This window comes from Castor canadensis, chromosome 1 (assembly GCF_047511655.1).
Source record: "Castor canadensis chromosome 1, mCasCan1.hap1v2, whole genome shotgun sequence".
NCBI lineage: Eukaryota > Metazoa > Chordata > Mammalia > Rodentia > Castoridae > Castor > Castor canadensis.
The window spans coordinates 173,899,864-173,911,409 of NC_133386.1; the positions used below are offsets into that span (position 1 = coordinate 173,899,864).

At 41.9% G+C, this 11,546-nt stretch overlaps 1 pseudogene; it reads left to right on the forward strand.

Annotated features, from left to right (window-relative positions):
* Positions 1-10,451: 10,451 nt before the first annotated feature.
* Positions 10,452-11,168, forward strand: LOC109680239 (small ribosomal subunit protein uS5 pseudogene; annotated as a pseudogene).
* The last annotated feature ends 378 nt before the right edge of the window (positions 11,169-11,546 follow it).

The window sequence follows — 11,546 nt, forward strand, 5'->3', positions numbered from 1 at the left end:
CTGGAACTGTCATAAGGGCTTTTTTTTTAACTGGTGGAATGCATTTTCTGACTTGTTTCCCATTCATTAAAGGGCTGGGGATGCTTTGTGATATAAGGGCCTGGCTAGGTCTGCTTATCCTGGGATCCAAATTCTACAGTATCCTGTCATAACCCAAAAAGGCCCTCAATTGTTTTAGAGTCTTAGGTAAAGGAAACATCAGGATTGAATGGATTCTGTCTTCACCTTCAGCCTTCATTTCTTTCTCCAGGACAAGACCTAAATATGTAACCCCCTATACTGACACAATTGGGATTTTTCTTTAGAGATTTTATAACCTCTATCTGCTAGGAAGTTTAGTAAGGATTTAGTGGCTCACAAAATGACAGGCTTGGTTAGTCCACAGAGGAAGAGGTCATGTACATATTGTAGCAGAATAGCTTGTGGATATTGTCACTCTGCCAAGTTTTGGGTTAGAGCCAACCCAAATAAATGGGGCTATTTCTGAATTCCTGGGGGAAGACAGTCCAGGTGACTTGTCCAACTTTTCTTATGGGGTTCTAAAAGGCAAAGATAGGTTGACTTTTAGGGTGTAAGAGAATGCGAAAGAAGGCATCCTTTAAGCTCAGGACAGAGTAGTAAGCAGTACCTGGGGGTATTTGGGTTAAAAGCATATAGGGATTTGGAACTACAGGGTGGATCGACACTACTGCTTCATTGATCAAACAGAGATCCTGGACTAGCCTTCATTTGTTAGGTCCCTTCCTGATCCAGAGAATAAGAGTATTATATGGGCTGGAGCATTCTATTAGCAGTTCCTGTCCCTTTAAGTCTTTGATTATGGGAATTAGTTTCTCCTTAACATCCAGTCTTAAAAGATATTGTTTTTGATGAGGAAACCAAGAGGGGTCCTTGAGATGAATTAGGACTGGGACCACTGTTCATGCCCATCCCATGTTATGTCCATCTGTCCACACCATGGGATCTACTTGTTCCTCTATCAGGGGCAAACAAAAGTACTCCCCTGGGGGTAAAAGGAGCTGTACCTCCAATTTAGATGGAAGGTCTCACCCTAGCAGAGGAGTAGGGGTTTCTGGGACAATTAAAAAGGAGTGACAGAAGTGGAAATCTCTCCAGAAGCAGGCTAGAGGCTGAGTGAAATAATGCTCTAGAGGTTGGCCTGATATGCCCTAACAGTAATTTTCTTGGAGGACCTGGGTCTGGGAGAGAAAGGAATAGTTGAAATGCTTGCTCCAGTATTGATAAGGAGGCTGACCTTGTGCTTTTCAATAGTAAGAAATGCCTGGGGCGCCTTCACTTTTTATAGTGGTCACAGGAGCCTGGATGGGAGACCCCAGGACTGTCATTGGGTAGGAGGCTCTGGCCCAGTTTCCCTGGGAACTGAGGACATTGTGCCTTCCAATGATTTCCCTGGCAAATGGGGCAGGGTCCTGGAGGTGGCTTCCTCTGGGGGGATTTCCTCCTAAAATGGCCTGCCTATGCACATTGAAAACATGTCCTCAGGTTTGGACTCTGCCCCAGGGGAACCTCTCTGAGTGCTGTGATCAGAGCCTTCTGCTGTTTATTCTTTCTCTTTTCCCTCTCCAGGTTCTTTTTTTTTTTTCTTTTTCTAAGTCCTATTATAGTATATGGATGTGGCTACATGGACCGATTGGTCTAGATCTCTGCTCCTTCATCCACTAGTTTTTGAAGTTTCTTTGAATATCTGGGACTAGTGTGTTAGAAATTTATCTTTTAGGATGATCTCCTCCTCATGTAACTCTGGTACAATGTTGGTACACTTTTGTAAAGCATCCTTTAGTCTCTGTAGAAAAGCTACTGGGGTTTCTAAGGGTCCTTGCTGTACAGCCATGACTTGGGAGCAATTAAGGGGTTCTAAATCTTGGTTCTCCTTAGACCCTCAAGAATGCAGTGGATGAAGTGGTTATGGGTCCATTCATCCTTGTCATTTTCAGAGTCCCACTTAGGATCATACTTAGGCACTACCTGATCTCCTTTGGGAATTAGGAATCAGATTACCTTTTAGGTATCCAGTGTCTCTGTCTTTCTTCTCCCTTCTGCTCTTCCTCCTCTGAGGGCCCAGTCTGAGACAGGCCTGTAGAGTCACATTTACCTAAGTGATAATCATCCCCAGCTGTGGCTGCCTGATCTAGTACTTGCTGTTTCTACAGGGAAGTGAGAGTCTGGGATAACAATAACATTACATCCTTCCAGCTAAGTTCAGTTTTGGCTGACATCTCTGAATGACTGGATGTACTGATCTGGGTTTTCTGTGTAATTTCCTAAATCTTTTTTTATTTCTTAAAGTACTTAATCTAAAGTGAATGTGAGCCTGTCCCATCCAGGAATTAACTGGAGGGGGTAGAGTCTTGTGGGATGATGTTGGGGGTATGAGGTAGCCGGGTAAGAGGGTAGAGGGGGAGCTGATGGGGCATCAGCCAATCTCCTCAGGGTGGGACATATCCCCTGTGGCTCCCCTGGAGATTTTATTTCTGTCACAGGGAGGCCCCCTTTGACATTGTTAGGGGCCCTTGGCCATTAGATAGTTTTTTAGGTTCTGGTTCCTCAAGGTAGTTTGGGGGCTTTTTGTAAAGGATCACCATGGTTTGGGTATCTAGCCTGCATTTGCTCAGCCATTCTGGTTGGTGTCTTAGGGAAAAGAAAAGTTGAATATACAGCACTTTAGTCACTTTTCCCCCTTTTTGCAAAACATATCTAATTGAAAAATTGTGTTATAATTAATGCTCCCTCCTTCTGGCCACTTTTCCCCATCTCCCAGAGGATATCGTGGCCAGGACTGGATGCAGTAAAACTTGAGTTGCTTTCATTGAAGACTTTCTGGATCAAGGTCTTTCCAATGTTTTCATAAGCAGGCAAGAGGGGATCCTCCTGGGATCCTGGAGGCTTGATTCCCTATCTAAAAAGGTAAGCAAGGGAAAATTGATCATCTTAACAGAGTTTTCTCCTTTTACCTAGGTGTCCCTGGGTAAGGAGATCCTCTGTGTCAGAGAGGGCATTCCTCTCTCCCATGCTTTCCCACTACTGCCACCTATGGCTAAGGTCATAGGGAGGACATTTAGGTACATCTGGCTGCAGCCACCTCACCAGAGTGACCCTGATCAATTTTTTGCCTGTTTGCCTTATGACCCAACTACCTGGTTCTCCTCTACCAGATGAAGGCTTGTAATTTAAAAATAACTCTATCAATGAAGGGCTCTAAAGTAACCAAGAGGGCTTGCATGGCCAGGGGGAGGACCTGTGTGGAAGCATGGATGGAGTCTATCTCTTGATGAGGTAGACATTTTTCCCCATATATCCTGTGAAACACATGTATTTTCTATAAGAAGAGAGAGAGCATCTGAAGGCTTTTTTTTTTTTTTTTGCTGTGATAAGGGACAAAACCAGAAAATGTTGAGGTCTCTATCCCCTTAACTCTTTTCTCCAATGAGGGCAAACTATGGGAACTTGCTTAACCAGATCAACCAGATGCCTAACAAAAACAGTTAAGCCCAAGTTAGAGAGTAGCAAGTTTTGGTATACTCAACTGAAATGGGGGGCTGCAGAAGAGATACAGGAGCTCTTGAGGACATAGTCTAAGGATTAGGTTTTCAATGGGGGATGTATGGATCTCACTGCTGTTTAGGACAAAGAGGGAGGCCACTCATCCTGATTTACTTGGGAAAGAGGAAGGAAAAGCTGAGGATTGGGGGAAAGAGAGTTTCCAGGCTCAATGCATGAGGGATTACTAGTCATTACTGAGGTCCAGGTCAATCCCATCACAGACAGTACTAGAACACTGGAAGCAAGGAATGACCTCTACTCTTGGGCCATGGGAACTGTGAAGAAAGTGTAGATATCTGATTGTCTGCTTGCCACGGATATGGCAGGAGGGGTCCCAATACTTAGTCACATTTGGAGCCTCAGGGTGGGTCAGGAAGTTGCATCTTCAGCCTTCAGGTCTCACTGGGGAGTTGCCCTGGCCAGAGCATCCTTATAGCTTGAAAAGAAACTTTCCTTTCCACTAGCTGTTTTCAGTCCTGCTAAGCAGGTCAGATCTGAAGGGGAGAGAGTTTAAGGAGAGAGGGAGTTGAGAGGAAAAAAAAGCCTCTGTGCACTGAAGCTTTAGCTCTGCCCATGTAGCATTGGCGGTCTGGTATAAGCCCCTGGTCAGCCCCCAATTTCTCAGGTTGCCTGCCTTAACAACTGTAGAGGGCTCAGAGCTTTTCCCCCAGGTTTCGGAGGGAGAAACCCTCCTTAGCAAGAGAGAGAGAGAGAGAGAGAGAGAGAGAAAATCAGCCTGAGAGATCCACCATAGCTAAGCCATGGTGGGGGGCCTGTCCTGAAGGACAGACTCCATTGGAGTGCTGGACGATCATAGCCACTTCCTAGGCAGTCCCCTCCAGTTTGGCCTAAACTGTACTGACCTCAGGTGAAGAAGTGTCCCTTCGTAGGTCACCGGATGATACACACAGATGACATGCAGGAATTTTCAGCTGTTGAGGGTTCTTGGGTTTGCTCTGAGATTAAAAGCAGAGGTGGACTCCAGCAGCAGAGGTCAGAAAGATTTTATTTATAGAAAAGAGAAGAGAAAGGCTGCATGGGGGCATGCAGTGGGACCTGGAAGCCAGTGGTCCCATGGGTCAGGTTGAAAATTGGTTTTTATAGCCTTTTTTTGTATTGCCTGAGGGCAGAGATATCTCAGGAGCAGACATTTCCTGGGTAAGAGAAATGTCTCTTTGGGCAATCACCACCTTTTGAGACCTCCTGCAGTCTGCCCTTCAAGTTCCCCCTCTCAAAGATCACCTTAACTGATGTTAGGCATAAGGATGACAAAGTCTATTCAGTGGCTGCTTCCTGCTGATGGGGCAATGAAGGGGCAGGCAGCATCAGGGCTGTCGACCAGAGAGGAGTTACTAAGGAGGCCATGTTTTCATCTCCATCGGGGGCATCTGTATTTTGATGGATTCTAGGCAAGAGGAAACAAACTTGACAATTAAGTTTAAAATGAAAGGCTAAAATAGAAGTAAGAGAATAATGGAAACTATAGGTTCCACACTCCAGAAAGGGTAGGAACCATGTCCTAGAGGAGAACCAGGATTTTATTTGGTCCCATATACCCTCATGCATTCTTTCTGTTCTCTTCTCTACACATAAAATCTTTCTGACCTCTGCTGCTGGAGTCTACCTCAGCTTTCAATCTCAGAGCAGACCCAAGAACCCTGAACACCCGAAAATTCCTGCAGGTCATCTGTGTATCATCTCCGTAGTCTCACACCCTCACCATAGTAAAAAACAAAGCGATCCGCTTCACCACAGAGGCTCCCTACCAGCATTGGTGCCTGTTCAGCTCTATTATTAAAATTCTATTATTTGGTTAATAAATGTTTTTATACCCTCTTGGTTGTGTATGATGTCATGAGGCTTATGTCAGTTTTCTCCGTGAGGTTTGTCCTTCCCTGGGCAGGCAGGGCAACTACAAAATGAAGGCAGTGAAAAACAAGGACAGGACCTCTAGAAACATACCACACACTCACATTCAGTGGTCAAGCTTCAAATGATAAAATAAAAGAAGAAGAAAAAAAAAAAAGAATGTGGACTTGAAAAAAATAAAACAATTTTCCCCTGAGGGGGGAAAAGAAAAAGATTCTGCACTGTGCCTTTAGCCACTGCTGTGGAACATGCCATATGCAATACTCAGAGAGAAAAGTAAAAACAAACAAACAAAAACCTCCTCTAAAAGGGAGCTGATTTAAATACAATTTACATATTTGAATTTTGTTCACTTTATTTGAATTTTGGTTCATCTTTTCTGTGAATTTGCTTCTTACTGTTATAATTTCAGTCATGAGATGGTGTGATCCAAAGTAAGTTTTATTACAATAAAGGAGTCTGGTTTAAGCCTGTTTGTCCCTTCTATGTTCTGTTTTTAGGAATGCAATTTTTTTTTTTTTAAATAGAGGACCTATTGCTGAACTAGAAGACAAATATTGTGTTGCGATATAAAGTCAGAACATCTCAGGCATCTTCTGAAACATTTAGTCAAAGCATTGTCACTCTGGGTAGTAGGCATCTGTTTTATTTTGTTTCCCCTTTTCTAATTCTCAGACAACAGAATTGATTTTCCTCTGAGGAAACTATTCCATATGTTAAAACAGAGCTAAGTCCTTTAACTTCATAAAAATTGTCCCAGACTCAGAAGTGGTCATGAAACCCAGGCTTGAACTGTGAATATATTTTATCCTCCTGGACATAGGGTTAGAAATGGGCCCAAGGCTTAATTCAGGTCAACTAGACTTCCCTGTGAACATCTGCCAGAGCCTTGAAAATGATGGCCTCTTGCATTGGGCTGCTGATTAAGTAGGATATGCTTAAAAGGCTGTCATAGGTGATTGTTTATATTTCCTGATCGTAGATATATTGACAGGGAGAGAGACAGAGACAGAGAGAGAGAGAGAGAGAGAGCGCAAGCAAGCTAAAATGTAATTCCTGAAGACAGTTATCTTTGGAAGTTTCAGTTACATAAACCAGTGAATTCTCCTTTTCCTCCTAAGCTAGTTTGAGTTGATTTGCATTTCTATCACTTCTATCAAAAGTCTAAACTAGGTGTTTGTGTTAGCCTTTTTGACACTGTGACAAAATGTTTGAGCAAAACAACTTGAAGGAATTATTTATTTTGTCTTGGTTTCAGTTTATAGTGGCAAGGAAGGTATGGTGAAACAGAACATCTCACATCAGGGTGCCACGAAGCTGAGAGAGAGAGAGAGAGAGAGAGAGAGAGACAGAGAGACAGAGAACCTGTGCTCTGTGCTCACTGGCTTTCTCTAGATTCCCCTTTAATTTCACTAAGGCCTAGGTCTTTGGGATGATATCACCCATATGTAGGGCAGGTCTTCCTCCCTTAATTAATTTTCTTTAGAAATGCCTTCACAAACACACCCAGAGATAGGGTTTACTAATCTCCTAGGCACTTCCTAATCTAATCAGGATCATAATCAAGATTAACCATCACAGTGCTTAATATATGGTGCCATGAAAGAAGTTCAAATAAGGACACTTTTGCAAGTGGCAATGAGCACTATTCACACACAGAACAACAGGACCTATGGTAACCCCAGTAACTGGGATTGTACCATCCCATGTTGCATATTTTCTAAACATTGTGGTAGCATCCTCCACATCCATATACTTTATGTGTAAGAAAACAGTTTGTAACGATAACTGCCAGTGACAATTTTGTTTAGGCCTTACATGATATGTGTATGTATAAATATATATATAAATTATATATAACTATTAAATTTTATATACCCACATATATGTATGTATGTAACTCTTAAATGGTTTTTAAGCTGGAGGAAAGGCTACTTTATAGATAAATTACTTGGAGTAATGAACAAAAACCATCTGTTGAGGTAGGGGCCATAGTGAAGAAGATGGATACTTATCCTTTCATGGCTTGTGTGTTGATATGGTGGTATGCACTTTGCTTTGCTTTGGCCTGACAATATTTCATTACAAAACTATTTGATGTTTTTTTTTTTTTTTCTGTAGTGGGGATCAGACCCAGGGCCTTGCACATGCTAAGTGAGTGTTCTACTGCTGAACTGCTGAGCTACATCCTCAGCCTTTTTGCTTTTAGAGTAGTGAAACGTTTAAACCCATAAGGTGAAATACAAACGTACAATTGTCCTAAGGCAATCATAGCTCTTTAATTCCCCCTTACTAGTGAACATCTTTAGAAATCCTTTTACCCACTTATGAGCAATGGGATATAAGGACAAGTACAAAGTTTTTCATTCCTGAAATACAAGAGACACAGGAATACATATTGTTTTGTCTCTGCATTTATTTCCCAACAATATTGTGGTTTTTGGCTGTACTGAATTAAGACTTAGTGAACGAAACTGTGGCAGTGATTTGACATCTATGAGATGATAGGACTGAAGATAGAAACCAACGTGCAGAGGATGGTCATATTATAATGAATACCTGAGGTAGACTACTTATGAAGAAAAGAGGTTGATTTAGCCCACAGTTCTGGAGATGCAAGGCCTTGCTGCCAGCATCATTCCAGTGCTAGGGGAGTCTCAGTGGAACTCATGTGGGAAGAATTCCATGGTGGAGTGGGAGGCAGAGCGGGAGTGAGCAGAGCCATGCCCACTCCTTTCACAACAACTATGTCAGGAGAAATAATTCAAGATCGCACAAGAACTACCTTAAGTTCTCCCAGGGGCAGGGCATCAGGACTTCCCATGAGGCCTCCCCTTTTAAAAGTCCAACTGCCTCGGTATCACTCCACTAGGAACTAAGCTTCCTAGTGGAAGGAACCATGGACCACTGTGGTACAAACTACATCCAAACCATACCAATACAGCATGGGAACAGTTTGAGTACTTAACGACTTTGCTAAATTGATCCTGAGATTTTTGCCTCCGGGCTCTTTGTTAAATAAGCAAGTTGAGCCATTTTCCTGGAAGGTTCCTTAACCTGCTTATATATTAATTAATACAGCAGGCACAAATTCACATCAAGCCTAGAGTATCCCATGTCATGGTCTAATCCTATTGATGGAAAATTCTAAAGACAATTTTCACAGGAAGTATCACACTAACACAAATGTCTCCCTACATGTATTTTTTTAAAAGAAAGACCTGACTAGACAGGACTCCTACCTGCCTAAGAAGGCCTTTCTGTATCTCCCTTCTTCTATCTCACAATCTCTTCTTGCTCTTCTTTTTTTTTTTTCTGCTATAGCAAATCATTCTTCAACATTAAGTACAGAAAAATGTCAATAAATGCTTATGAGAAAGGCATAAATATCTAACTTTTGTGATTTAGGATCATTTCCTTACTAAATTTGGAGTAATAAACTACTGATAATGTAGAAGTAACTACTACAACTAAGGAGACTAATTAATTGACTGACTTTTCTAAAAACCTATATAAACTTTATAGAAAGTAGGGTCCTTTCCCTCTCTCACTGCTTGTCAGATAACAAAGTTCAGCTCCTTCCACATGCTACTGCCTCACAACTTTCCTTTCCAAGCATCCATTTGTCAGGCTATTGGACGGTGATGGAATGAGCACTGATGTAGTCATTTGGAGGCATGGGCTGTAGTCACAGCTTTGTTACTGGCAAGACCTATCACCCCAAGACAGCTATGTAACCTCTTAGAAAATTTCAATTTTACAATCTGTAAAATGAGGAGCTTGGCTGAGTGAACTTAGCGTTATGAAACTCTCTATTCAGAATTGAAAGACTTCATCTCTGAAAGATAGGTTTCACAGCACAGCACAATACTGTTATGATGACTTGAAAGTTGTGTTGAGAAGTTTTGTTACACTGAATAATGGCCTTCAGGAATATCTATAACCTAATCCCTGTAATTGATGACTGTTATTTTACATAGCAAAAAGGATTTTATTTATGTGATTAAGAATCTTCAGATGTAATTACCAGGATTCTCATAAGAGAATGACAGATTTGATAAAACCCCAAAAATAGAAGGATTTGACCACATTGCTGTCTTTGAAGATAAAGGAAGGGGCCATGAGCCAAGATGTAAAGAATTGCAAAGAAATCTCTTCTGAAGTCTCCATAAGGATCACAACCCTACGAACACCTTGATTTTGGGCATCAGACTGGATCTGTAAGAGAATAATTTTTTATTAGTTGAAACCACTGTGTTTGTGTTAATGAGTGAGAGCAGGACACATAAATAATCCAAGAAGAATGGTGAAATCTCTTTGACTGTCACAGGGATGCAGGCCAAGATATAGTTGAGATTGGATATGAGATTTAAAATGGAAGTGAGTGGCGGTGACTGCTTTACTGTGGTTTTCTACAGTTTCTATCTTAGCAGGTGATAAATATGGAAATGTGGAAATAGCTTTGTAATAAACAGATATTTTCTGATTTTATTTGACTATTATACTCTTATGCGCAGCCTAATATTTGCTGGTAAGCTGCTCTTCTGTTCTATGTAAGTTTTCCTCATAGGTTATAGTTGTAGACAGTAGCAGGTTTGAGGTGCTTATGTGTACAAATGGCCTTCGACATTGACCTCATTTCCTCTGTCTTTATTACGTGGCTTCTAATCATAGGATGTATCAGAATAAGGCATTTGTAAACTGGCAGGACTGGATTTCATCCCATGGTACCCAACCAGAATTTCTGTAGCATGTTTATTTCTAAATTACTCCACAGAAATTATAAAACACACAAAAACTTGAAAATGATTAAAATAATTGAATTAATGACAATGCAATGTAATTTGAGACACTTCTCAAAATACCGCCTTTCTTCTTTTCCAGGAAAACTCCGAAGGCTAATGAAGCAGGAGCAGGAGGAGGGCCCAGTGGCCCAGGCACAGGAGGCTGAAAGTGGCTCTCGTGTATGGGTTCAGCAGCAGGGGTTGGGGCTGGGGCTTGGGACACCAGCTTCTGGAGGTGAGGCTGAAGAGAAGGAGTGGATCCCTATCATCAAGCTGGGCCACCTGGTCAAGGACATGAAGATCAAGTCTTTGGAGAAGATCAATCTTTTTTCCAAGTCCATCAAGGAGTTACATTATTGACTTTCTTTTGGGAGTTGTCCCTCATACATGAGGTCTTGAAGATCATGCCTGTGTAGAAGCAGACTCAGGCTGGCCAATGCACCAGGTTCAAGGCATTTGTAGCCATTGGGGACTACAAAGGTCACTTCAGGCTGGGTGTTAATTGTTCCAAGAAGGAAGGTACTGCTGTCCCAGGGGCTATCATCTTGGCCAAGCTCTCCATTGTCCCTGTGAGGAGAGGCTACTGGGTGAATAACATTGGCAAGTCCCATACCGGCCCATGCAAGGTGACAGGCCTCTGTGGTTCTGAGCTGGTGTACCTCATTCCTGCCCACAAGGGCACTGGCATTGTGTGTTACTGTGCCCAAGTAGAGGCTGCTGATGATTGGTATTGATGACTGCTACACTTTAGCCAGGGGCTGCACTGCCACCTTGGGCAATTTTGCCAAGGCCACCTTCAATGCCATCTCCAAGACCTACAGGTACTTGACCCCTGACCTCTGGAAAGAGATCATGTTCATCAAATCTCCCTATTAGGAATTCACTGACCGTCTTATGAAAACCCACACCAGAGTCTCTGTGCAGAGGACCCAGGCTCCAAATAAAGTGAATTAACCCAGCTTAAAAAAAAAAAAGTATTGCTTGTATACACATTTGATACACTCATGGTTAATTCTCTGTTATGAAATTCATTTTCCTGTCTTGTTAAATGCAGGTAGAGTCACCCACAAAAGGCTCAAAAATCTTTCTCTGAGGCATTCAATAATGCTAAATATGAGATGTATTTATAAAACTCTATTTGAGGAAGTTGCCAGTCTGTCTTAGTCTGGATGGCATCTCATCAAATTTGATGTAATCTGTTTGTTGACTGAACATACAGGAAATATTGCTGTTCTCTCTCAACTTACAAACACACTAAATATAAAATCACTGTTTTGGTAGTCAAAAATGTTTGAGGTCTGGGAATTTTATGTTGTTTAACCTATTAAATAA